At 45.2% G+C, this 25,863-nt stretch overlaps 1 protein-coding gene across 8 annotated transcripts in view; it reads left to right on the top strand.

Annotated features, from left to right (window-relative positions):
- The window catches only part of LOC148029138 (3-phosphoinositide-dependent protein kinase 1-like), a 107,600-nt gene that overhangs the window by 52,186 nt on the left and 29,551 nt on the right, over positions 1-25,863 (top strand). The window lies entirely within an intron of this gene.

Here is a 25,863-nt window from a genome sequence, read left to right as displayed (position 1 = left end):
CAAAGAGTAGACCCAGCAAAATCACGTAAAGTCATCAATAAAAGTCACAAAATAGTAATATCCTCCCAATGACTTTGTTTGCATAGGCCCACATACATCTGAATGCACTAACTGCAACGTGGCTATTGCTCTAAAAGCAACATCACAGGGAAACAAAAAATGATGCATTTTTCCCAAAATACATCCTTCGCACAAGTACTCAGGAGGTCTCTCCAGTAGAGGTAATCCATCTAGCATCTGTGTACGCTGTAAGAGCATCAAGCTTCCAAAGTTCACATGCCCCATCCTAGCATGCTATAACTCTGCCTGTATCATAGCAGGAGTAAGAGTGGATGCCAAGTACGCTGACTAATCAACTGAAAGAGCATCCAACTCGTATAACCCATGACATAGAGTACATGTTAAGACCAAAGTCATGTGTTCTTTGTCTCTCACCATGCATGTGTCATCATCAAATGTGACCTGCAATCTACAACGTGCCAAAGAAGAAATAGAGAGCAGATTTTTTTTAATGCCTGGCACAAATAAAGCATCCTGTAGGTAGAGAAGTTAGCCATCAATGGCTGTGAGCACAATCTCCCCAATACCTCTAACAGGGTATGATGCATTGTTGGTACACTGTACAGCCTTGCCAATTGGAGCTGCACCAACAGAAGCAAATAAATCTCTGAGAGATGTAATATGCCTAGAAGCACCACTGTCAAAAAACCAAGTGCCTGTATTCTCAGTAGAGCTAAATGCTCGATCAGCCCAAGAAGTGTCATAATTGCATGTGTAAAAGCAATAGTCCCTGTCTGCAACAAAGGACACGGACTCAGTAGCAGTGGAAGGAGCATCAGAAACAGACATTCCTGACTCCTTTTCCTTGGCAATGCACTTTCTGCACTCAGTGATGTAGTGGCCTGGCTTCTTGCAATAATGGCATTTGCTCTTTTTTGGCTTGCGTGCCCCCTTGTTTTTTACTTGCCTGTGATGTGCCAGAAGTCCCAGAACTCTGCGGAGCATTCTTTACTTGACTGCCTTTGGCTTTCTGTCCAGCCATAAAAGCCTGCTCCGAGGCTATGGCATCCACACGACTATTTCTTCTTGTTTGCTCCTCCTCTAGAAGCAAACAGACTACCTGAAGAAAATTGATTGGCTGTGCGGAAATCCTCATGGTGAGATTTAAGGCCATATGAAAAGCCAAGTACGAAGGAGGTAATGAATTCAAAGTGGTAGATACCATCTGTGCATCAGAATAGTACTCATCAACATTCATGAGTTGCTCACTCAAGTCTTGAATTTTGTTTAAGTGATCTTGAATAGAATCACCTTCATCCATTTTCAATGTCTCTAGCTCTTTCTTTAAGAAAGAGATGTGAGTCTCATTCTTGCCTGCAAACATCTGCTTCAAAGTTAGCCAAGCTTCTCGTGAAGAAGCTGCTGAACGAATGCGGGGGATGATTGACCGCTAAACTACCAATGCAATCAGCGACAACACTTGTGCATCCCGTGTATCCCATGCTTTTTGAGCTGCTGATTGTCACAACTCTATAGAAACAGAATTTGTATCCTTTTTCATTAATTTGTCTATATAATGATTTATTAAATTTATTTCCTTTGCACTAATTAGATATAAAGAAAAGTGCATTGGAGCTGGCCACTGATGAGTGGTCACAGGTTATGGTGGACCCACGCGGTGGGTTAGAGAAAAGATAGTTCACACTTCCACCTATATGACCCGATTGGGCGCCTGTGACTAGAACTCACGCATATCAGGGTTAGACTCGCACACAGAAAGGATTGATGCCTTGAAGTGTGGGCTAGATCCACCAGAACAAACAGTTACAATCAACAAGATGGCATGATCATGAAATGCTTGTATAATGTGCATGTGTGGGCTGAAAGCTTGAAATGCACATTTCTTTGCATAGGAAAGTCACATGAAGATTCGGATACCATTTTTGCGATGTACACGGAAAAAGCTTTCATATGATACCCATATTGGGGGGGTCCCTAAATTTTAGGAGGTCCCTAAATTTTAGAAGGTCCCTAAATTTTAGGAGCCTTGAATTAGCCTAAAAATGCTAGTCCTAAAAAATAGGGATGTCATTCTAAAAATAGTAAGTTCTGTACTCTGACTGTGCTTGCTAAATTTGGTTGTTTCTATTCTTGACAGTATTCAACCCAAAAAGGAAGGCCATAGAGAAGAGACAAGTGTCAAGACACTTGTCACACAAGTTTCCAAGTGTCCCACCACTTGTCACATCTCATGACATGTGGCTGGACACTTGTCTTGTGCTACTCCACTTTCCCCTTTTGTACTAGCTCTCTCCTCTCCTATAAATAAGAGCTCGTTTACAGCACCTCCTTCTCGAGCTCTTTCTTCCATTTTAGCTACAAGAAGCAAGCCCTATCCATGTACTGCTGATCAACGATGGAGAAAGGCTGAATTCCCCTTTTTCTTCTCTCATACTGTAAAGAAATCAGTTCTTATCATTGCATAATAGATAATGCATGTGTGTTTGTACATCTTTGCATGATCTTGTGAGAGTGAGAATTACTTCTTCTCACTCTCAGGTTGATTGTAACTGAGCTCTTCCCTAAGGGACTTGGGTTGAGCAGAAATACATTCCTTCGGGGGGGGTTGCCCATCTTCAACCCTCAATCTTGTCTCCATTACTTTTACATTTTCATGGCTGTAATTTTGTGAGTAATTTTCATTTTCAGCTTTAAGTGTTCAGTCTCTTTTATATTAAATCTCGAAAACAAGCGAATATCATAATTGTTAAGCATACTACGTTGTTCGGGGCGTTTACAGTGGTATCAGAGCTTTGGCTCGATCCTCACCCCCAACACTGGTAGTGCTTACAACTATAAGTTTGTTTGTTTCCAGCCCTTGCATTGAGTGCTTGAGCATATTTTTTTTTCTTTAGTCTCAATGGAGCAATCGAGTGCTATCCTTCAAGCCATTCAAAGTCTTAGAGAGGAGAATGAGCAAATTCGTGAGTAACTTCTCAAACTAGAAAAAGTTGAGAATCCCAAAGAATTCAAGGAAAGAAGCCCATCTACTTCAAGGAGACAAAGCCATACCAATGAAAGGAGCCGATCAAGAAGTCCAACTACTTCTAAGAGGCAGTCCCATTCTACTTCAAGACAAAGAAAGAGATCACGTCGAAGCTCATCCTCTTCTTCAAAGTCATCTGGCGCCTATTCTGATGGATCCTCTTCTAGTAATGAAGAGTCACACGCTTCTCGTGGAAGACCTCATCATCGTCAAAGGCGTCGACATTCTTCACCCTCGTCTCCATCTTCATCCCCATCAAGCACTTCATCATCTTCAACCTCAAGATCCGAGCATGGACGAAGGCATAAGAAGAAGAAGAAGACTAAGTCACTATCTCAACTTGAAAAGAAGATCAAGTTCAGTATGTATGATGGTTCCCGAAATCCTGATCTTCTTCTGAAGTTTATTCGTCAATTTCAAATTTTGTATGGTCGTGACAAGTATAAAGAAAAAGAAAAGATTAAGTTTGCAGCTTTACATTTAACCGACTTAGCCCATACTTGGTGGACGGGGTTGGAATATGATCATGCTGCCCCAAAATCATGGCGGTCCTTTGTTCGCCTGATACAAAGCCAATTTCTTCCTGTTCATTTCAAAAGAGATGTAAAAATGGAATGGGATCGGCTTTGGCAAAAGAAAAATGAGTCGCTTGGTGACTATACCAAGAGATTTTGGGAGCTACTTTTGAAGGTCCAACATTTCAAGAAGATCAGCAGTTCGGAAAAGCTTAGGAAGTTTCAAGGAGGTTTGCATTTTAAACTTCGTACTGCTCTTAATCATTATCATTGTTCTAGTCTCAGGGAACTCATTGACCATGCTGAGACATGGGAAATGGAGCACAATGGCAACAAATCATTCCAAAAGAATGATAAGAAGAGAGTAGTTGATGATGAGGAGTATTCAGCCCCAAATGAAGGACAAAAACAGTGGCAAAAGCAGCCACCATCAAATCAAAAGAAGATGAAGCCCTATGCACCTCCTAATGCTCCTCAATTTCGCTCCAATCTATACCCACAAGCAAAGCAATTTTCCGAAGAAGAAAAGCAACGCTTCATGAAAGAAGGGAAGTGCTTTAAATGTGGACAAACAGGCCACATAGCGAAGCAATGTCCAAACAAGGGACAAAGCAAGGTTTCTGACAACAAGCCTAAGTCGCCAGTGAAAATCAATGCTATCAGTGATGTAGTTGCAAACACAACTCACACTCCAGAGACGCGCAAATTATTAAAAGCTTGGGGACAGTTGCAAGGTAAGCAAGCACTATTCTTGATAGATCTTGGGGCGAATGAAAATATCATTTCCTTGCAATTAGCTAAAGAGCTTGGATTAAAGAATGAAGAGATGGACACTCCGGTAGAAGTTCGCCAAGCTTTAAATGCTGATGAAGGTGACACAGTGAAGACTGTGATACCCTACATTGGCAAGCTCAAGTTTCAAATTCAAGGCTATAGTGACGAAGATACCTTCTGTATCGGAGACCTTGATGGTTGCGATGTGATTCTTGGCATGCCCTGGAATCATAGAGTAGATTCAACCATCTTCTCTTAGAAAAAGAAGGTAGAACTCACCAACAAAGGCAAGAAGTACGAGATCCAAGCTGGAGTTTCTGGAGACACCATACCTATGGTAAGCCATATGCAAGTCTCTAGAGCAATTAAGGATTGTGTTCAATGTTGTCTGCTTTATGTCACTGATGTAAAAGATAATATGAATGCTGAAAACCAAGAGCAACTTCAGCTCTTGGAAAAGTATAAAGATTGTTTTTTGGAAGATCTTCCTTATCAGCTTCCCCCAGAAAGGCCAGAAGACCATCATATTGATATTATCCCGGGCAGTTCTCCTCCTAATATAGCACCATACCGTGTGAGCCGTCCTCAACAAGAAGAAATCAGAAAGCAAGTCGAAGACCTACTCAACCGTGGGCTAATTAGGCCAAGTAGCTCACCATTTTGTTCACTGGTTCTTCTTGTTTAAAAGAAAGATGGCACATTCAGGATGTGCATTGATTATCGAGCCCTCAACAAAATCACTGTGAAGAATCGGTTTCCTATTCCCAGAATTGACGACATTTTGGATCGTCTAGGAGGCTCAAAGGTTTTCAGCCGCATTGATCTAAAGAGTGGTTATCATCAAATTAGGGTAATACCACAAGATGTACACAAAACTGCTTTCCGCACTTCATACGGTCTTTATGAATTCTTGGTGGTTCCTTTCGGATTAACCAATGCACCAGCCACCTTTAATCGAATGATGGAGCGCATCTTTAGAGAGCATCGACAATATGTCGATACTTTCTTTGATGATATTCTTGTCTTTAGCAAGAATGAAGAGGAGCATCATCAACACTTGGAAATTGTTCTACAATTACTACAACAAAATCAACTTTTGGTAAATGGTAAAAAGAGTGAATTTTTCATGCATAAAATAAATTACCTTGGGCATGTCATCTCTTTTGAAGGGATTCAGATGGATCCTGAAAAGATCAGGATAATCCAAGAATGGCCTCATCTTCGTGATGTACATGAGGTGCGATCGTTTCTTGGCTTATGTTCTTATTACCGCCGCTTCATCAAGCATTTTGCACATATGGCTTCTCCACTTCATGACCTTACAAAGAAGAAGATCTCTTTCCAATGGAAGGAAAAAGAGAAGGCAGCCTTCACAAGGCTGAAAACAGCTCTTACTTCTGGACCTGTTCTTATCATTCCAGATCTGGTAAAACCATTTGTGGTGGAAGCAGATGCTTGCGGTGATTGTATTGGTGCAGTGCTAAATCAAGAAGGCCATGCCGTAGCCTTTGAAAGCCGCCGTCTAAATGATGTGGAGAAAAGGTATGACATTTATGAAAAGGAGCTCTTAGCAGTGGTTCATGCTTTAAAGATATGGAAACATTATCTTTTAGGCAATGAATTCCTTATTAAAACCGATCATCAAAGCTTGAAGTATTTCAAGACTCAAAAGCATTTGCAGGGGAAACATGCAAGATGGGAAAATTTCTTGTCTATGTTTCATTTTCAAATTATTTACACTCCAGGGAAACAAAATGTAATTGCTGATGCACTTTCTAGAGTGCCTCGCATTGCAACTATTACAGTGACTCATCATGAAGATTTTCAAACAATGAAGAATACTTATGATGAAGATACTGATTTTGCAGCAATTTGGTCAAATTTACAGCAAGGAGGTTCTCATCCAGATTATTCCATCAAAGACGGTTACCTTCTCATGAACAATCGCCTTTGTGTCACTCTTCCTGTTCGACAAAAGGTGCTTAAAGAAAGTCATGAACCCCCTTATGCAGGGCATAGAGGGAGGGCAGCCACTCTAAGTGCAATTGAGCGCTACTTTTATTGGCCAACATTACGAAAAGATACACATAACTTCATTGAAGCTTGTCTGGTATGCCAAAAATCCAAATATGATAGGCAGAAGATTCCAGGATTGTTGCAATCTCTTCCAGTGCCCAAAGATCCATGGGAATCTATCACAATGGATTTCATCTCAGGTATTCCAAGAACACCTCAAGGTCATGATATGATTTGGGTCATAATTGATAGATTCAGCAAACAATCACATTTTATTCCATGTCATAAAACATTGAAATCCGCACAAGCTGCAAGACTTTTCATTCAACATATCTTCAGATTACATGGTATGCCTTCTGAGATCATTTCAGATAGAGACTCCAAATTCACAAGTAACTTTTGGCGTGCTTTATTTGAGAATTTGGGAACCACTTTAAAGTTCTCCTCAGCTTTTCATCCTCAAACTGACGGCCAAACAGAGGTGATGAATCTCACTCTTTTGGATATGTTGAAAGCTTATGTTAGTGAACATAAGTCACAATGGGAGAAATATCTTCCATTATTGGAGTTTGCTTACAACAATACAGTGCACTCATCCACAGGGAAAGCTCCAAATGAAATAGTACAGGGTAAAGTGATTCCTCCTCCAATTATTCGCACTAAAGATAAGATTTTTGCTGCTGATGAGTTTGCTTCAGATTTAAAAACCACAATGGATCAAGTTCGAGCCACTATCAAAGTTGCCCAAGAGCGACAAAAGAAGCAAGCAGATAAACGAAGAAGACATTTGGCTTTTGAAAAAGGTCAATATGTCTTGCTAAAGTTTGATAAAAGCAGGCTCAAACAAGGTTCTGATTCATCTTTTCCAAAGCTCTCCAGTAGATACTTTGGACCCTTCAAAGTGATTGAGAAAATAAATGAAGTTTCTTATCGACTTGAGCTTCCTACTCATTGGAAAATACACAATGATTTTCATGTAAGTTTGCTAAAACCTTACATAGGACCAGAACCAAAGGAACCCATTACTGAAGATCCCCCAAAAGTTGAAGAAACAGAGCAACTCTTGGAACCTGAAAAGATTTTGTTTCTCAAGGATCGAACCACGAGAAGTGGCCTTGTGACACGAAAATTCTTGCTAAAATTCAAGAATCTACCCACAACAGATGCACAGTGGGTAGATGAAAAATTCATAAAGGATTACCCAAATATTCTACAGCAATATCAAGAAGCTTTTCAGCTGAGGACAGCTGAATAAAAGCCAGAGGGCTGTCACAACTCTATAGAAACAGAATTTGTATCCTTTTTCATTAATTTGTCTATATAATGATTTATTAAATTTATTTCCTTTGCACTAATTAGATATAAAGAAAAGTGCATTGGAGCTGGCCACTGATGAGTGGTCACAGGTTATGGTGGACCCACGCGGTGGGTTAGAGAAAAGATAGTTCACACTTCCACCTATATGACCCGATTGGGCGCCTGTGACTAGAACTCACGCATATCAGGGTTAGACTCGCACACAGAAAGGATTGATGCCTTGAAGTGTGGGCTAGATCCACCAGAACAAACAGTTACAATCAACAAGATGGCATGATCATGAAATGCTTGTATAATGTGCATGTGTGGGCTGAAAGCTTGAAATGCACATTTCTTTGCATAGGAAAGTCACATGAAGATTCGGATACCATTTTTGCGATGTACACGGAAAAAGCTTTCATATGATACCCATATTGGGGGTCCCCTAAATTTTAGGAGATCCCTAAATTTTAGGAGGTCCCTAAATTTTAGGAGCCTTGAATTAGCCTAAAAATGCTAGTCCTAAAAAATAGGGATGTCATTCTAAAAATAGTAAGTTCTGTACTCTGACTGTGCTTGCTAAATTTGGTTGTTTCTATTCTTGACAGTATTCAACCCAAAAAGGAAGGCCATAGAGAAGAGACAAGTGTCAAGACACTTGTCACACAAGTTTCCAAGTGTCCCACCACTTGTCACATCTCATGACATGTGGCTGGACACTTGTCTTGTGCTACTCCACTTTCCCCTTTTGTACTAGCTCTCTCCTCTCCTATAAATAAGAGCTCGTTTTTCTTCATTCATCATCATTTTTCTTTGCTGTAAACTCATGTACAGCACCCACAGATAGCCAGAAACTGGCCCCATCCATCCCCATCATCATCCCCCACTTCTCCATTATCAAATTCCTCCATATTCCCTCTTCTATCACTGTTTTTTTTACAAGACAGCAAGCCTGTAAATTCATTACAGCACCTCCTTCTCGAGCTCTTTCTTCCATTTTAGCTACAAGAAGTAAGCCCTATCCATGTACTGCTGATCAACGATGGAGAAAGGCTGAATTCCCCTTTTTCTTCTCTCATACTTGTAAAGAAATCAGTTCTTATCATTGCATAATAGATAATGCATGTGTGTTTGTACATCTTTGCATGATCTTGTGAGAGTGAGAATTACTTCTTCTCACTCTCAGGTTGATTGTAACTGAGCTCTTCCCTAAGGGACTTGGGTTGAGCAGAAATACATTCCTTCGGGGGGGGTTGCCCATCTTCAACCCTCAATCTTGTCTCCATTACTTTTACATTTTCATGGCTGTAATTTTGTGAGTAATTTTCATTTTCAGCTTTAAGTGTTCAGTCTCTTTTATATTAAATCTCGAAAACAAGCGAATATCATAATTGTTAAGCATACTACGTTGTTCGGGGCGTTTACACTGATCTTTGTGGAAGTGGCTGAAGTGGAGCAGGTTGAGGTGTCCACTGTGTACGTCCTCCTGGAGGAGGAGTAGTTGGAGCCACAACTCCAGGTCTGGCTTCTTCTCCATTGACATAATCCTAAAGATTTTTCGCCACAAGTACATTCTTCATGATGAAGCACCAAAGTGAATAGTTATTTCCATCCAATCTGTCTTCCTTGGATACATAGGTGGAGACATCTCCTCCCTAATTTGCCATGATAATGAATACCAAAAGAAGCGAAAGAGCAATGTTGAAGCGGGACCAAATTGGAAATCTGAAAATTTCCAAAAATTGCAGGAAATAACTTTTTGCAATTAGTATACAGAGGTGCACTCTGTCAAAACTGTCTTTAATGCATGCAGTCCAAGGTGCAATAAGTGTTCAACAACACTGTATCAGCAAAATCCCCAAAATTTCTTGCTCTAGATTTGTTCAAAACAGTTTATCAATGACTGTAACTGTAGTACATATGCCAATGCGAATGTCCTCAAAAAATATAAAAGCCCAAAATTTTTGATGAATGTGCCCAGAAATTTGGATCACTGTGTCCCAGACACGTATCCAGAAGTTTGTGCCTACTTGCATAGAAACCGCCTCTTCCAGAAATTAATTTTGAAAAAAAGGTAAAAAATTTTAATTAAAAAAATACCTTAGTAATGATGGGTTGGTGACGGGTTGTGCTGGTCATAGGTGGATTATTCCAGGGGAGTGGTCAACGTGGTGCTGACAGGCGACGCAGGGGCTAGACGGTGGTTGTGGAGAGGGCGGACAGGCGGCCTGAGTAGGCGACAAGTTGCAGAGGCGGCGTTTCACTTAGACGGGCGGTGGTGCAGAGGCAGAGCATTGGTGACTGAGGCGAACACTGTCTCACCACTGATGCTGGTGCTGGACGCAGTGTTTGGCAGGTTGCAGGACGACGAGCTGAGCTCTGACGACAGGCAGCACTTTGACGACGGGCGGGCGTGGCTAGAGGCAATGTGACTGACGTGAGCTGGCAGGAGTTTTTGCAGTCTGGCAGGGCGTCTGGTGTGGCGTGCTGCTGACATGGAGAGAAGCAGCTCAAGGTGCTGCAGGTCGTGGTGAATCTGATGGGGCAGAGTTGAACTGAGCCAGAAGCTCCCAAAGGTCGAGTGGAGCTGAGGAGAACTTGAGCTTCAGCTGAATAGAACCTGAGCTGAACAAAGCCAATGCTCTGATACGAAATGTGAGATGAAGGCAGAATTGAAGCTCAGCACAGAAATCAGTAGATAGTGTCAGAGTGAAGCACGACACCCAATGCAACAGACTGAAAGAGTGTAGTCTGAAAGTACAAGGTATAACCCTTAAACCTTAGGGTTGTAGGGAGGTGTTCACACCCAAACATGATAAGTGTCCGTAAGTGTGTGACAAAAGCACATACGACATAAGACCATAAGTCTGGGGGAAAAAACCTCTCCTACCGAGAGTAAAAAGTGCCCTAGTGTCCTACTGATCACGGACACTCCTATGTGAGCGTAGGCGTAAGTGAGGCATAAGGGAAATACCCAACAAATTTTCTTTTTTCCTGGATCCCATAACTTATATCCTATTTCTCCCTTGTCACCATATCCTAGGAAAATGCATTTACAAGACTTTGGCTCCAATTTGCTGTGTTGTTCTTTGCGCGTGTGCACAAATGCCTTGCATCCAAACACTGTCAAGTGTGTATACGAAAGTGGTTTGCTTGACCACACTTCCTGAGGAACTCTCCCTCCCCAAATACATGTTTGGTGACTGATTTATCAAGTGTATGGCTGTCATAATAGCATCTACCCAAAAACCATGAGGTAATGCAGCATTAGACAACATGGTACGAACCTTTTCTTGAATAGTCCTATTCTATGCTCTGCAACACCATTTTGGGGTAGATTATAGGGGGTAGTACCCTTTTTATCCCTTTGTTGTCACAAAAGGCTTGAAAGGCTTTATACACATATTTCCCACCATTGTTAGAGCGAAACACTTTAATGTCTTGTTGGTTATATTTTCAGCAAGTGCCAGGAATATTTTTAACTTATCCAAAGCCTGGTCTTTATGACAGATCGGATAAACCCATACTTTGCGTGTGGCATTATAAACAAAAGTGGTAAAATATATCTTTTCCCCTAGAGATAACCTTGGTATCTTACATTTATCTGAATGTACTAACTCTTTAAGGGTGAAGATTTTAGTGAAATAGACTTTTTATGTGATGTTTGAGCATGCTTGCCATAAATATAGTGATCACAATGGTCAAAATCAGCATACCTCAAATACGGTAAATAACCCAAACAAGAAAGCTCTTTCATTCCAGTTTGACTCATGTGCCCCAACCGACTAAGCCACAAAGACACACTTGGCTGCTCGATTATGGCGACAACAGGATCACACACACTAGATACATGTAATGGATACATAATATCACTTTTAGAGTCCTTTGAGCTAGGGGTACATGCCTCACATTGTGCAAAGTGAACACTGAACCATGTTGAAATGCCAATTGCACACTGCCAATCCGTGCAATGTCACATGCATAATTGTTCCCCAAGTGGACAACACCATGTCTGCCATCATTGTAGTTAGAGAGCCACTCCTGTGTGGTGTTACATGGAATGAGACACTTGAATCAAGAATCCAGGTGTGCATGTCATCATCAGAGTATGCAATCAATGACTGTGCACTAAAAGAAGCAAAGAGTACATCATTGCCTTTGTCACTCTCATGACTGACTACATTGACTTCCTCTATCTTCACACTACTCTTCTTTGCATGTTGGCTGTCCTTTTTCTCATCTTTGTTATGATCAATGCTTTTGCCTTTGTCCTTTTCTTTCTTCCACTTAAAGCAATTCCACTTGAAGTGCCCTTTCTTGCCACAATGATGGCACTCCACATTTTTCCCATGAGACTTGTTGTGTGCTTTGTTGTCAGGGTTGCTCTTTTTGCTAGGATGTGCCTCTAGTATGCAGTGCAGTGAAAGACTTGTTGGCTGAAATATTTTGCCTATTGAGCTTCTCCATGAGTAAAGAGCTCTCCACATCTGAATATAACAACATAGCATTTGAGTTACTCATTGTTGTCCTTAAAGTGTCCCAACTTTTAGGCAAGGTGCATAGCAAAAATGTTGCCTTGAAATCCTTATCAATGTGTAGAGTTATAACTCATTTGAATGTACAGACATGGCTGTACCTTCCTTCATACAAAGGTCCATCAAAATTTTCAACCAATAAACCTTGCTGGCTGCACTTTTCTAAGCATGTAAATCCTCAAGTCTTTGCCACATATCATAGGCAGATTTTAGTTTCTCGATGTTGAAAAGAAAAGTGTCTGACATTGAAAGATCTATGGTGGAGCGTGCAAGCTTATCTAAATCATCCCACTCCTCTTGATCCATGGTTGCTAGTTTTACTTATTTTGTTTTGATGGGCTTCACCTGTTTCTTTTGCACCACGACATTATAGCACTGCTTCTGCTATACAGCAAAGTTGTGTGTACCCTTAAGCTTTTTAATATGCAAAAGATTGCTGCTATCATTGCTGCCAGCCATGATTTACAGCTCAAGAGTGACTCAAAGGTTAACAAATGTGAGCGTGCATGCTTATCTTAATCATCCCACTCCTCTTGATCCATGGTTGCTGGTTTTACTCATTTTGTTTTGATGGGCTTCACCTGTGTCTTTTGCACCAAGACATTATAGCACTGCTTCTGCTATACAGCAAAGTTGTGTGCACCCTCAAGCTTTTTAATATGCAAAAGATTGTTGCTATCACTACTGCCAGCCATGATTTACAGCTCAAGAGTGACTCAAAGGTTAACAAATGTGAGCTCAAATGTCACACAAATGACCAAGGTACCAAACAAGTACCAACTAGCAATGAAAATTTAATTAATGGCAGCTCTCCGAAGCTAGATGTCAATCAAGTTACGCTCTTTTTTAACAAGCTTCCTGAAAAATGCTTCCACTTCATTCAACACATTATCTCATTGCCCCGATTGCCAACCTTCTAAGAGCTCAAATGTCAGTCCTTGTGTGCGAGACTACATGATCAAGTCCACAAGAAGTTCTCAATGTATTATTATTTAAAGAGGGGTTTGGTTGCCTCTTCCTCCTAATAAATGGAGGTGAAAAGCACTCACAAGATCTAAAGGCAAGCCAAAACAAGGGTGACACCCCTTCCTTCAACGGAAACAAACATATTAAGCCCATCTGGCAATAGTTGCCTAAAAAGAACAAGTTTTGCACACACTGCGAAAGATCGGGTCATATATGAACAAGGAGTATCGTACCAAGGCCCAAGGTCTTCCTCCTAAGAGACCTTAGTAGACAACTTTGACTACCTCCACTCCAACTAGACAGTCCAGTGGGGCTACACCTCCCATTTCTGCCCCATCTGCTCCTTCTGCCCCACTGGCTACTAGACATGTGGCACACAGACAACCTCAATAGCCCATAGCTCTCACTATTTGTAACTAACCTTTGTACATCAATTGTTACCAAGATATATCGGCTCAATGATTCACATTAATTTAACGCTCATATACTTTGAAAGGTGATTTGTATTATTTGAGTATTTCAACATATAACTCAATGTTCATCTTTCTATTCAATGGTAGATCTGCAAATTAATTTTCAGAGGTACAAAATGTGTGCTACAGCACACTACAAGCAATTGCAGCTGTATCATGGGCTAATACATCAGTAAAATGAGGAAACCCCAAATTTTAGCTGCAATTTCTGTTCCAAGTGCATCCACGGGCACCAATTTGATTTTCTCTGTCAGAAGCCCCCCAAAATTTCTCTGCTCAAGCTGCTCAAATGACATCAAACATAACTTCTGAATGGATTGCACAAGCCAATTTTGTCAAAAATTTTCAACTTTTGCAAAACCCCCAAATTTGTCCGGGGTCCTATGTGCTCAATTTGCATAGAAAGTGCACTACAAGTACATATCAAGACCACATTTGACCTAAATTTTGCAAATTTTGCAAAAGCCCTAAATTGTACGGGGTCCAATGTGTCAAAATTCCAAGAATTGCACCTGTCCCATTGCAATTTTTCCACATACGTGAAGAGCCCCTATTTCTAAGGCCTAAGAGTGTTCAAGAGCGCGACGAGTAAAATCTCCCATGTGTTCCAAAATCTCCAAATTCCGGGGTTAAAAGCATGACCAATCTTGAGATTTGTTGAATGTGCTTGTGCGTGTGTGAAGAGCCGCAAATTTAAACAAAGAATAAACCTTTGATGGAAAATAAATGATTTCTTTAAAAAAAAAGAAGGGCGTGACGGGCGAGGGCTGATTGCGTGTCAAATCTTATGCTCGCACTGATCCATCCGTCAGCGATCTGTCCCGCGCTGACCTGCCCATCGATGACTTGCCACATTGCACCCTATTGAGGGCTTCTCTGTCCTGCGCTGACCTGTCCGCCCTGTCGAGGGCTTGTCGGCTGCCGTGCACTTGACAGGGCTGACGACTTGCAACCTGACTGCGACTTGCAACCTTTAGCAGCCTACAACCTTCAGCTCTGATACATGTTTGTGGTGGTCGACGAGCAGTGGAGGTTCAATGTTAGGCAATGGTGATTGCACACACAGAGAGAGAGAGAGAGAGAGAGGAGTAGAGAGTGATGCCCAATGTGTGGGTATGAAAGATGTAGTACTCTTTAGGTTTTTGATAGTTTTTTTTTTCCTGTAAAATGTGGTTGATTATATTACTCAAAAAAACTGATTACAACGGAGTACTCATGCTCAACAAACAAGGTGGAGCTAATGAAAGTCACAGATACATCGTATATACAAGCCTCTCAAGGTGGTCTGGGGGGATGGGGGCAAGAAGCCATGGAGGGGGGGGTGTATCGTCATCTGGGATTGCTTGCCTGCATCACGAAGAACAAGTCCTGGCCGCCCTAAGTGCGCATGAAATGACATCAGAGCTCCTGAAGAGCCCTAGACTCGCCCTGCACCTGATCCCATCGGCCTCGAAAAGAGTGGATGATGGAGGTCCAGAGCTCTGCTAAGGTCGCCTGTACTGAAAGTCTCTCTCCGCCGAAAGCCACCTAACACTGCGCCTTCTAGATATACCAACCAATAAGACTCCCTATGATTTCCCATACCTCAAAGCGGTCTGCTGTGGGCTCCAGTACCTGGCAGATGGATAGAGCCTCTAAACCCACCACTGCGTACGACCCTGCCTCGATAATGAATATCGTATCTTGCATCCCGGCCTCATAGAGAAGGTGATAGCCCTGGCTGACCGCTTGCCCCAGTAGAAAGCTCCCCAAGAGATACATCCAAGGCTGGGTGCTATGCGGCGAAGGATGCAGCATACTCCTCTCCACACGAGCTGTGCCGCCTCATGTGACCAAAGGCAGTGCTTTGGGGTTTCCATAGACTGTTGTGTACAACACTTACAAACTCCTTCCTTTTGCATTTGGGCAAGCCAGCTTCCCACCGCCAAGCCTCCATGTGCCACCAACCATAAAAAATACGATACGCTCCTCGGCCTCCAGCTATCCCATAGGCGGCGCTAGAAGGTCCGTCGGAATGGCTCTGTGATGTTGTGCTCCGCCCAGTGCCTGCTACGTGACGACGCCCAATCCATATCCTCCTGCATTAGTACGTGTCTTCCAATCCTGGCGGTGTACTCGAGGAACCTCGGTGGCTTCTTGGTGACCATAGGGGCCGTCCAAAGTCACTCTCTCGGATCCCACTCCAGCTCATCAAGTGGCCTTCCTTCCCAGATCCAAAGGTGCCACTCCTTGAGAATTGGAAGAAACTACTGGGCGGGAGTGATGTCAAGTCCCACCTGGAACCCTAGGTACCGGACGGTCTGTCCTCAGCTCACCCATCTAAATCCCAGGTGGACGCTCCACTCCGTGCTAGAGTCCGAATCTGTGAGGAAACCAACCGACTTTGGCCAGTTGATTTTTGCTCCCGTTGCAGAACATAACACCTCAAGAGCCAGCCTCACTCTCTCTAGCATCAACTCGTCGTCCTCTATGTAGAGCGCTGTATCATCTACATACTCTGAGTCTAACAAATCGGTCTCCTCTCTTACTAGAAGTTAGAGGCCACGTAATCCGCTCACACGTGACCTGAGGAAGTGAGACATCGCCTTTGCAAAGAGAAGGAACAGGTACGGGGCTAGGGGGCAGCCCTGTTGGATCGATCTCTCTAGCCGAAACTCCTCCCCTCGCCTGCCTCCTATGAGAACCTTGCTGGTGGCCGATCTGTAAAGTGCGGAGACCCCGCAAATCCAAGCCTGGGGGAAACCCAACCTCACCATGGTGCCATCTAGGAAATCCCAGTCCACCTTGTCATAGGCTTTCTCAAAATCCAAGAGTAGTACGGCCGGTCTCTGCCCACTGTGCTAGGCCCACTTTGTCGCCTCAAAGAAGGTGAATACATTGTCCAGGATGCTCCTATTTTGGACAAAGCCTGTTCTGTGTGTCATGGATGATGTTTGGAAGCACGGGGCGTAGTCGCCTACCAATCATCTTTGCCAGCACCTTATTGGCCACTGACAATAAGATGATCGGTCTCCACTGGGAAAGCTCCAACCGGTCTCCCCCTTTGGGGAGAAGATTGCTGTCCTCTAGCTGAGGCTGTGTCCTGCTGGAAGAGGCGACTGTAGTAGTCGGTGGCAATCTCCATCATCTCGTCCGGGCTAGAACGGGTCCTCCCATATTGATCTCGGAGGCTGCGTATTTGCTCTCCTGAGGTGCGAGGCTGGTACACCTGGAAAAACTCCCTGCACATCATGTCCCCCTTCTGCGCCTAGAAAGCTGCGGAGGTGCGGAAAGAGAACTCTGAGCGCCTATTAGGCCAGCAATGGTTGCTCGCGCGCGCACCTCCTGTGTGTGGAGAGTGGGATCCCCTGGTGCTTCTTGTAATAATCTCTGCGTGGATGCAAGGTCCCACCGGAGTGCTCTCTCCTTCTCCCAGCTCTGTTGCCTGGCGTGTATGGCTGCCTCTTGGCAGATTCTGCTCGACTCAGCTAGGACCTTTGCAACCTCCTCTGCGATTTGGTTCCTCCTGCCCCCCTCTCTGGTCCAAATCTGCTCTATCTGTCTCGTCACCTCCTCCCTCCTATAGATCGAGTCAGGGATCCGACAAGATCGTGTATCTAGGGCAGATGCTAGGGGATCCTGTGTCAGGAGAACCAGGCAATGATCGGACAATGTGGTGCCCTCCAACTGCCCAATCTGGCCTCCCTGAGAGCCTCCCCATTCTCCCACATAAAACTTGTCCAACCGCTCCAGCAGGACTCCACCTAGCCGCCTGTATCCCCAAGAGAAGTCTAGTGACCTCTCCCTCCTGTGGAAGGTAGGGTCTCTCCAGGCATCCCGTGCTTCTACTGCTAGTAGAAAGACCTCCCATGCCTCCTGCTCCTCCTTGGCCATGCCCTGGTAGTTTCTCCCTTTGCCCTACTGGTCCTCCAAAGCCTCCAGGTTGTTGAAGTCTCCTCCAACAATCCAGGAGTCCACCTCTGGGAGTCCTTCTGCGATCTCCACCCAGAACCTGCTGCGTGTCCTAACCTCCGTAGGGGCATAGATATTAAGGACTCCAAGGCACGAGTCCCCAATATCCAATCTGATCCATAGCACCCTCCCTGCCACTATCGTCCCGTGGTCTCGTACACAAGCGGTAAGACTCGGACCAATAGAGATGCATACGTCTCCATTCCTGCCGTGGGCACCTATGGCATGCTCCTAGTAAGTGTGCGAGCTGCCTGGGAGTATCTTCCCTACCGTTGGGCGTGGGTGGGAGTGAGCTTGTGCTCCTGTAGAAGTAAGATGTCGATCCGTCCGGCAAGGGCATGCTGCAGCTCCTGCCGAACAACCAATTTCCTGGAACCATGTGCCCCACTGTAGTGGAGGCTATTCACATTCTAGGATGCAAGGTGTAAGCTCATGGGGAAACCTGTGACTGACCGAATAGGCATCTGTTCAGTGTGGAGGCTGCTGATGAAGAGGAGAAGCTATGAGGCATGTAGGTACTCTTTGCTGCCGGTCTGGACGGTGAACTCCAATCCCCCATGGTGGCCCTCGGCCGGACCATAGGGGTGATAGATGTTCCAGGTGGTACTATCAATGCATCTATCAGCCATGCTGAGAGTCGAGACTCTGTGCACTGGTAGAAACAGGCCGCCTGTTCCAGGGGCCACTCGATCACATCCCTTGAAGCTCTCCATTGTGGAGGGGCTCGAAAGATAATGCTCAAGTATGGGACCTCGGCACTAGCCCACCAGTTAATATCCATCATGCAACCAGGCCACTGCTGTGCAAACAATGCTAGTCCTTCTCCCATCCATTGGGAGGTGTGGTCCGCCACTTGACTCTTCAACTCTTCCTCTGTATCTGTGTTTTCGTCCACTGCCCTGAGTGAGAGGATTGAAGAAAAAGGCATAGTTTGGTCCATCCGGTGGTGCTAGTAGATCGACCTTGCCCCTCCTTGACTTACGAACCACGAAGATCCCCACCTCTAGAGGTAGTGGAAACACTCCATGCTCCGCAACTCTCAAGTAGGACCATGGGCCACTGCGGAAGAACTCCTATGGAAACAGGTGTGCTTGTCTCAGGAAAGTGTGACGGGCGGCAGGGGTGGATGAGTTGGTGGTTGTATGGGAGGGGGAGGACTGCTGGTGCGAGGAGGATGTAGGCGTGTGTGGCTCATCACCTCCTGTGGGAGAAGGGGGGTGGGTCTGGGGGGGATCACTTGAACCAGGTGCGGATTAGGGGGGTGCTCGGTACGGGGGGTGGTGGGGGGGAGGATGATCGAGGGATGGTGGGATGGATGGAGGTACATGGCGGGTGTGGGGGGGGGGCTAGTGGCCCTGGAAATGGGGGGCTGTGGGCTAGGATTAGTGGGGGGGGCATGGGATGTGGGGGGAGGTGGGTTTGGGGGCTGTGGGGACTCAGAAGAGGTAGTCTGTGGCGCGGGTGGTGGATGTGGGGGGTTGTGGTCCTGCCGGGTGGGGCGGGTAGGGGGGGATGTGGAGTGATTGCCGAGGGGGCGTCGCTCGCCCACCTGCTCCTTGCTACCGAGGCTGGGTCTGAGATGTTGGCTGCGCCCCCCCCCCTCCCCCCCGCCCCTCGTGCCATCTCTCTCTCTGTCGTCTCTAGACCCGTGTGAAGCCATCAACGTCCACCTGCGGGCCTATCGGCGGAGCCACCTTGGCTCCGAAACGAGTGCAACCTGCTGCCTGATGCCCAAAGTCGTGGCAGCGTAGGCACTGCCCTGGCTGCCTCGCCACAATGACCTACTACCTAAAGGAGTGCCCGCTGGCCTTAATCTCTAGGAACTGTGGGATCTTCTTGACCTCTTTCACTGCCACCCGTACCTTTGGGACTCCTGCAGCTGTCACTGCATCTGCGAAGGACGCGGGAAGGATAGTGCCAAAGAGCCGTCCAAATTCTTCCACCAACTGGGGATACTCTATCACCAGGCCGGGGAAAAGAAGGGTGACCGGGTGCCGAAGAAACCTGTTGTGGAGTGCAAATGCCTCCATAGTAAAGCCACTATATCAAGGGACCATGTATATAACCCACTTCATGGACGCATATGGTGAACTGGCAAGCAACTTGTGATGTGCGTCTGCTGAGCTGAGCCTGACCATGAAAATCCCTTGGCCCATTAGGACCGCCTCCACGATCTGCGTTGTGCCTGTGCACAGCGTGAAGTGAAGCCAGTCCCGAAGCTGGGCCCTGGCTGGGGAATGTCCTACTACTTGACCATAAAATTGACGTTTCCTTTAGCTCCAGCTCCTTAGCTCGGACGGCTAAGAGCTGCTCCTTAGAGAGGACGACATGTAAGGTGTTTGACTGGGGGCAGTTGCTGAGTGCGCCGGTGTTTGACCAGAGGTTTCCATTGCACGACCCTTCTAAGGAAACTACCAATCACGTCGCGGTGCTACCTGAGGGGTAAAGTTGCTCCAGGGGAGGGAGCAACTTGGAGGGTGGGGGGAACAATGGTGAGGCGGGGAGGGCTGCTGTTTTTGGTAGTTTGGGGGGGGTTGTTGGATACCACAGACGGGACCGCGATCCTAGACAAAGGTAGCGCGTCGGGGGGGGGGGGGGGGGTGCTGGATCAGAGGGTGGCCTGGTGGGGGGGGGGGGAACCTGTGGGGTGGGTATGGTGGGGGGACAGCAAGGCGGGCGGGGACAACAGGGCGGGCGGGGGTCGGGGGGCTAGCAGGGGGGGGGACGGAATGGCGGGGAGGGTGGAGTAAGCGAAGAAGGCGGTTGAAGCCGTTGGTGGGGGGAGGGGGCGGGCGGCGAACTGTCGGGGCGGAGGGGGATTGGCGGGACGTGGGCTATCGTGAGCCGTCAAGACCGGGGGGGGGGGGAGCAGCTACGTCAGCGCGAAAGATCTTGCGGGCGTGATTAGACGTGGCAGGGGGATGGGCGTTTACGACGTGATGGGCGTGAGCTCGATATTGCAGGAACTCCACCCGATGTGCTAAGCTTGGCCAAGCAAAGCTTCACCTCCTCAGTCATGGTTTTTGATAGTTATATGTAAATGACTAAAATACAAGTGCAAGGGTGTGTTCACACCCGAGCACGTATAAAATGCATGGTAACCCTTTATTCCCAATAGCCAGGTGACTGTCTTCTGTAGTCAAACGCAACCTTCTTGGAGCAAGCGGTATCACCAACTCTTTGTTGACTCAGAGGATGAGGTCTCAATTCCTTCCTCTGGGAGAGGGAGAGGGAGAGATTTTCGTGCTAGTTCGCGTAATGAACGGAGGTCACCTAGCCTGTTTGTTCAAGAACCCTCTCCTCCCCATTCTCTCCATGTTTCATAGAAGGCTCATTCTGTTGGCCTTCATATGCCTTCCATGGCACTCTCTATACAAGTGCCCATACTCTGTTCTTTGCCTAAAGAAGACTAGCTTGATGGCTCCAAGTACTCGCTTTGGTTGTGTAAAGTGGAGTGGATCCTTGATACATTTGATCTTTGGGAGTTTGTTATCCACACTATTCCCTGTCCAGTGGAGGATCTCACAATTGGATCATCGATGGATTGTGTGGCCTTATGGAATCGGCTCAACTCTAAAGCTCGATCTTTCCTCTCTATGAGCTTACAAGATTTCATCCTAGTGCATGTGCGTAGGTTGCGGAATTGCGGACAAAGCTTGTTTCTTTGTACCATCAGAAGACATTTCCCATTAGATTACTCTTGAGAAGAAAGTATGGATGCTCGTTGTTGATTATTCTCTTTCCATGAAGGATCATATCAACAAGTTGGAGGACACGAGGGATGAGCTTGCATCCCTTGGCAGGATGATCTCGTCAAAGGATATGGCTATGATTGTTTTGACTCAGTTGCCATCTCCCTAGTTTTATGTCTTCTACACTAGCCTTCTTACATCAAGGACCCATGAGAACTTCTATGGGAGGAGCTTGCCCCGCTTGTTTTGGAGCATGACGAGCGCGTCAAAGAGGTATCCCAGTGGATCCATCTCTACCAAAGCTTTTGTTGCAGGTTCGGGAGAGGGAAAGAAGAAGAAAGGGAAGTCAAAGGCTAAAAGATAGGAGAGTTCTTCAGGTTCTGGCTCCGACTAGGAGAAGCCTCAATGCCTATACTCTGGGAAAGGGACACATCCTGAGGAGAAGTGTTGGAAAAAGTACCCTTACCTTCATCTGGGAGCGGAGGATGGATCTAAAATGTACGAGCCTTCTACCTGTTACCCATGAGTGAGTTTTTCTTCATATTGTTGACTTGGAGGAGGCTTTTTCAGTGGTTGCCTCATCTTTTGAGAGGTCTTGGCTGGCTTAGTCATATGACTCCATGAGGTGATTTGTTGCAAGACCTATGCCCTTTTGAGGGTTCAGCTATTGTTGGTGACATTGTATCGGTGCTTATTCGTGGTGTTGGCACTTTGCCTTTGTTTTCCGATCGTGCGTTGAGCTCCCTTTCACTAGTCCTCTATGTTTCGGACTTGGGCTTTCCCTTCCTCTTAGTTTATGGTCTTACTAGGCTTTGGTACCTGGGTTGTCTTCACCGTGCAAGCCATTTGTATTGAGGTGTCTTCTACAGGGGCTGTTATCGTGATAGGTTGGTAGGAGAGTGGGCTTTACGGGCTCCATTTCCCTTCTCTTATGTAGGGTCCTCTGAGGCAGTTGTCAATCGCTACACTCGTTCTCGCTTGTGCACCATCTTTTCCACAGGTTCCTTCCCATCCCTCACCCTCTCCTCCGGTGGTTCCCTCGAACCCCCCATCCCTTTCAGAGGGGGACGATCTGAGTGATGTGGTTGTGGATTTTGTAGCCAGTAGTGTTTAAGATTTCCCAGGTTTGTGAGGAGCTTCTTCATCGGTAGTCTTCATCGACAGACTTCATTGCCATTGCCATTCCTCTTGCCACCCTAGGATCCGTTTCTTCCTTGGCTTTCTGCCACATCTAGGACCTGAGAGGGGGTGTTAGCAGTCATGTTTGTCATGCCTTGTCATCTCCAGCCTGTGAGCCTCAGTCTGAGTCAAACGAGGACTTTTGAAGCTCTGACAGGTCTGTCATGTGTTTTGATGGGGGAGACTAATTCTAGAGTGGCTATTTGGGTGCATTTCTTTTGTTTTTCAGGTTCCAGTGTGTTTTCCATGAGCAATTTCTGCGTTTCCTAGGCTGTCCGCACCTATTGGACATTGTTCTTGATAGTCCGATTTTTTTGGTGGCCATATGGCATTTTATAGGCATTTATTATGCCATGACCAACATTAAATGCTGGTTGGCCAGCTTTTATGGCATTTCTAGATTGCAGTCGGCTAGTTTAGGGGTTTTGTGGCTATTTATAGCCATTCCCCACTTGGCACACTCCAACTCCCTCATCTTCCTCCGTTTCTGGTGGTGGTGTCATCATCAGCCTGATCTGGTGGCCTCATTGATGTTGCGGGCTGCATGCAAGAACTTACCAGTCCTCCTTTTGTATTTAGCATTTGTTTCTTGTTCAATGCAAATTTCTCTTCTTCTCTTGCAGATTGTCTCTCTCTTCCTTTGTGTTTGAGTTCCTTCTTCTGTTGCGCACTCTCATAGGTCTTTGTGTGGTGCCAAGAACCACGATGAGTTTGACGATAAAGTTAGATGTGACACCCCTCAGGCGGAATAGCCAAAGGAAAATCAGCCTTCTAGGTACGTGGAATATGCCTTTACTCAATCTTGGAAGAGTGATCCAATGTTTATCAAGTGGCCTAGGAAAGCCCAAATCTCTACCTTGGGAGAGGGCTCCATGCTAGTTGAGAAGCACCGAGAGAGCAATCCACTATACAAATAGATCGAATGGATGAAGAAGGAAGACTTGACCCTCTCCAACTAGAAGAGCGAGGAAAAGTCAGCCACCAAGGCAGTTGGAATGGGCCCGTACTTGATCTTGGAAGAGGGCTCCACACTTAACAAGTTTCGTAGGCATGCTTGAAACTCCACCTTTGGAGATGGCTCTGATGCTAGCCAAGAGTAGGAAGGCATAACCACCAAAGTAGCAGTCCACCTGTCATGAACAGTAAACTAGAAGTGCCTAAGACGCGATCTTGGGAGAGAAGATACTATCTTCCTCTCCATGCTGATTGAGGCAATACTCACCAAGGCAGAAGGTAAAAGATAAACCTTCAGCCTAGGTAGGATTGGTAATATACCTACAATGCTAGTCCTACTTGGAATACAAAGCCTAGCATGAAAAGATCAAGAAAGAAGTCTACATACTAGATATTGTCAGAGTGAGATGCAACTGAAGTGAATGAAAGAAGGAAGTGTGTAGTGGAAGACTTGAAATAGTATGGCTAAGCTTAAAGGTAACTAGCCTAAGGTTCCTAAGGATGATCTAGGACTCCTTAAAGACTAGCCTAGGGGAAGATTATGACCAAACCAGTCAAAGATGCTGCAAGGCATTGACTAAGGTGGAGATCCAAGATCCACCACATTGGTGGCTAGCCACTGATGATCATGGATTACTAGGGGATGGAGAAATCGCACTACCTCTTATTGAGCTAAAAAATTCATTATTCATTGATTAGCTCTTTAAAACAACCCCAAAACAATAAATGACCAAAAGTTTCATTAAACAAGGAGCAGTTTTAGAGAGTTTCTGTATTCCACATGCAAAACCCTAATTTGGGAGGATTCTTCTATATCTATAAATAGAGAGGCTGCCCACCATTCATCCCCATCATTGTCTTGCAAGTTTTAACCATCAACCCTTTTCCACAAGTTGTCTAGTCCCCAATGGTTGTTGCTACGTGGTCTATAGCTGTCGCCTAGCCTTCCACTATTGCAAGTGATCAACTTCCATCATCTATATCAGGTTGTTTTTGTGTTTTCAACACTTTTCTTCATTAGCCTTTGCTTTGACTGGTGGTTACGACACTCAGGATCCATCTTTGGTGGAGGACACACATTGACACTTCCCTCAGCTTGCTCCAATGAGAGCCACTGGCTATTGCACAACTTTGTCTTTGAGCATCTTGTACATTCTTTCTTTCATTTATAGCATCGATTCATTCACTTTAGATTTTTCTTTCTTCTTTGTTTGTGTTTGTGTTTTTGAGTTTTGTGTTTTGCATTTTAGTCCGAGTTTTGCACGTCACTATTTGAGTCTTTGTGTTTCGGTCGTGGCTGTACTTTCTGTGTTTTCTTAGTGCAAACCCTAGCATATCTTCACATGGTATCAAAGCAGGTGCTCTTGTAAAGAGTATTGCGTAGATATTGTGGAGGCTTGGTTTTGTGTGAGATTCACGAATGACACATAATTGATTTATAATACCTTAGACACCTTGGGATCCCACAATGTCTTATTAGGCTTCTCCATCATTGGAGGCCCTAAGGACACAATATAGACTTCACGAGGAAGACAACACCCCACCTTTACCTCCACCCTCTTTTTCTTCTCTTGTTTCAGATTCCAGTCTTTTGACACAAGAGTTTGAAGTGTACTTGTGTATTACATATAGTCAAGCTTACATTCCTCCTACCAGCTTTGCTTCTCCATTTGGAACGGTTGGTGAGGTTGGCCATCTCTTTGATCATGGAGAATGTATGCCATTTGGGACAATTTTCCAACCCATTTTCTTCATCTTAGCTAGGCCTAGTGTCAGGTTTCTACAATCCCTTTGAGTCGTATGAATCGAAACCCTCTCATGTTTCTCCTTTTGGTGTGCAGGATCCAAATCATTTTCAGTATGTTAACTTCAATAGAGAGGGCTCTTGAAGCAGACATCCTTCATTAGGTATATGTACATCTTCTATTTCATTTGAGCATGTAAACCACTCTTCTCAAATCCCTCCCAACCCTCTTCTAATGCACAACTCAATTTCCTCTCTTCATTCCAAAACCTCAGATTCCACTCTACTTCCACATCCAACATGCTAGGAGTTGGATCCTCCATCTTCGCTCCTAGCACTTCTCTTTCTCCACACCATCTTCTACCTACCTTCACTTTACTATCCCTTTGCACCTTAGTAGATCGTTAGGGGGAACGCCATTCTTTAACACTGCCTTCCATTTTCTCGCAAAAGTGAGCACTTCTTTTCACCCTGGGATGACTGTGATCGGCATTCCTCTCACTAACTCTGGTAACTCACATCCCCACTTATTGACCTTATAGACTTAAGGATTCCCATCCTCTGCTTATGATGTGTTGTCACACACTCCATGGGCCACTCCTATTCAGGGATCCACATTCAAATCCATTGTTCATACTTTCCGCATGCATGGTGGATACTCTAGGATTAATTTCCAAGTGTACTCCACTCTCTCATTCTACCCACAAGTCCCATCCTGTAGC

The sequence above is a fragment of the Lygodium microphyllum genome, chromosome 11, assembly GCF_053477565.2.
Source record: "Lygodium microphyllum isolate KBCC chromosome 11, Lygodium_microphyllum_v1.1.10, whole genome shotgun sequence".
In the NCBI taxonomy this organism is placed as follows: Eukaryota; Viridiplantae; Streptophyta; class Polypodiopsida; order Schizaeales; family Lygodiaceae; genus Lygodium; species Lygodium microphyllum.
This window is presented reverse-complemented; position numbering and strand designations above follow the sequence as displayed.